Below are 2500 nucleotides of genomic sequence, written 5' to 3'. Positions count from 1 at the left end.
GGCCCGGAGGCGAGACCGGAGAAGAGGAGTCGGCGGAGACGGCCCGGGCCGGCGCGGCGGCCGCCGCGGGGAGAGAAAAGCGGCGCGCTCGCCGAGGGCGCGGCCGACGAGGGGGGGAGGGAGGGAGGCGGGGGTGACCCCCGCCCCCGGCGCTCACGCCCCGCACGCGCGCGGCAGCACGGCACGGTACCCGCGCGGTACCCACCCGCAGACAGCCGCCCGCGCGGGGGGGAGACCGGGGGCGAGGCCCGCGCCTCGCCTCCCCTTTTCCCTCGCTGCCCTGCGCGCCCTTTCGCTCGCGCGCGCCCTCTCTCCCCGACCGCCGCGCGCCGGGACCCGCCGACGCTCCGACGTCGCCGCCGACGCCGAAGCCCGGCGGCGGGTCCCGCGCCGGGACGAACTCCGCCCCAGCGGCTCGCTCCGAGAGCGGGGAGCTACGGAGCGCTCCCCGAGTCTGCATTTAGGGGGACGAAGGCCCCCCCCGCCCGGACGGGCGGGCGGGCCTGCGAGGCGCCCCAGCCGCGCCGCCGGGGAACGCGCCCCCGGCCGGCGATTGATCGTCAAGCGACGCTCAGACAGGCGTAGCCCCGGGAGGAACCCGGGGCCGCAAGTGCGTTCGAAGTGTCGATGATCAATGTGTCCTGCAATTCACATTAATTCTCGCAGCTAGCTGCGTTCTTCATCGACGCACGAGCCGAGTGATCCACCGCTAAGAGTTGTCTGACTTTCGGCACCGCCCCGCGCGCGCGGAGGGGCCGGGACCGCCCGCGTCGAGCGGCCCCTCGTTCGGCGAGGACGTCGCGCCTCGCTTGACCGCACCGTCACATAACGCGCACGAGCGAAGGAGAGGCGGGGGGAAACCCCGCCGGGCTCCCGAGGACGACGGCAGAGGCGGGGAGCCCGCGCTCCCGGCCGAATCCCCCCCTGCGGCGATCGACGGCGCCGCGGGGGAGAAACGCGCCTCGCGCCGCCTCGAGAGGCGGCCCAGGCGCCCGGGCTCGGCCCGGCCTCCGCGCGGAGAGCGGCGGCGCGCGCCGGACCGCGCGCCGCCCGTCCTCCCGGCCCCGCCGGGAACGACGCGCCCGCGGCGCGGGGCGCGACCCTCGGGCCGCGCTCGCCGCTCCTCTCTCGCCTTCGCGGCCGCCCGACGCCGCCCCCTCGGGGCCGCGGGCAAAGGCCGCCGCCTCGCCGGCGGACCGCCGCGCCGCCCGGACGAGCTCGGCGGACGGCTCCGCCGCCTCCGCCGCCGGCCGGGCGGGTCGGCGCCGGCGACTCGAGCCGGCGTCGGCAGCGCCCGAGGCCGGCCGGACGACGGCCCGCCGCCGCCGCTGGCGCGGAGGCCCTGCCGGCACCGCCGCCGCCGCTCGGCGCCCTCGACCCCCTTTCGGCGGCCGCGCGCCCGGCGGAAGGCGGGCGGCGCTCGGCCGGGGGGGACGGGGCCCCCTCGGCCGCCGCCGCGCCGCTTCGCCGCGGACGCGCGGCCCCCGGCCGGGGCGACGGGCGAGCGACGGGCGGGGCCCGGCACGGCGCTACCGCCGACGGCGGCGGGCGACTCCCGGCCGACCGTCCCGCTCGGGGGACACGCGCCGAGCGGCGACGCCGCCGCTCGGAAGCCGGCGCGCTCCCCGGACGGCCTGCGGGGACGGGGACGCCGCCCACCGGCGCTCGCCCGGGCGGGCGGGCGGGCGCGCGGCTCGGCGGCGGCCTCCTGCCGCCGCCTCGGGGGGGAGGCCGACGGCCGCGAGACGAGAAAGGAGGGCGGCGGGCCCGGCGGCCGCCACCCGCGCCGCCCTCGGCGGAGGGCACGCGCCCTCCGCCGCGGCGGCGGTCGCCCCCGGCGGGGGGGGCGGGCGGGACGGCGCGCGGCCGACCGCGCGCCGCCGCCGTCTTCTCCGCCGAGACCGGACCGCGGAGCGGGGGGGGCAGGGGACCCCGCCCCGGCACGGCCGCCCGCGCGGCGGGCGGGGACGAGCGCGGCCGGCGGACGCGGCCACCACCGCAGGGGATCGGCGGGAGTAGGCTCCCCACCCCTCAGTGGCACCGCGCCGCCGCCCGGCCGCCACCGCCCGGCCGCCGGCGTCCGGCCGCCCGAGTCTTTAAACCTCCGCCCGGCTCTCCCGGCGGCGGCTCTCGACCCCCGGCGGGGGGGCCTCGCCGGCCGCCCGGGCGCCGAGCGCTAGGTACCTGGCCCTGGGGCGAGGGAAACGACCTGCATGGCCCCGCGGGGGTGCCTCCCCCGCTGCCGCCCTCGGGGGAGCGTCCGCCCGCGGGGGCGCGCCCGACGTCCGCCACCACCACCGCCGCCTCCTGGCTCGGGGACCGGGGTTTCCCTCAGTAGCCCGGCACCGCCCCCGAGAGGACGCCTGCGGCTCGGACCGCCCCGCCGGCGCGGGGACGGCCGACCGGCCAACGGAGCTCGCCCCGCGCGCGGCCCGGAACGCCCCGCCCGGGCCCTCGCCCTGCCGCGCCGCCCCTGTGGGCCCGCTGCGGGCGGAGGGTC

The 2500-nt window shown here is 82.2% G+C and overlaps 1 non-coding gene across 1 annotated transcript; it reads right to left on the bottom strand.

Moving 5' to 3' along the window:
- Window positions 1–565: 565 nt before the first annotated feature.
- LOC135408134 (5.8S ribosomal RNA) lies at window positions 566–718 on the bottom strand. Its single transcript, XR_010427269.1, has one exon. It is a non-coding gene; the product is annotated as a 5.8S ribosomal RNA (ribosomal RNA).
- Between the last annotated feature and the right edge of the window lie 1782 nt (window positions 719–2500).

The sequence above is a fragment of the Pseudopipra pipra genome, unplaced genomic scaffold (assembly GCF_036250125.1).
Source record: "Pseudopipra pipra isolate bDixPip1 unplaced genomic scaffold, bDixPip1.hap1 HAP1_SCAFFOLD_198, whole genome shotgun sequence".
In the NCBI taxonomy this organism is placed as follows: Eukaryota; Metazoa; Chordata; class Aves; order Passeriformes; family Pipridae; genus Pseudopipra; species Pseudopipra pipra.
Note: the sequence above shows the minus strand (reverse complement) of the source record. Positions and strands in the feature narration are given on the sequence as shown.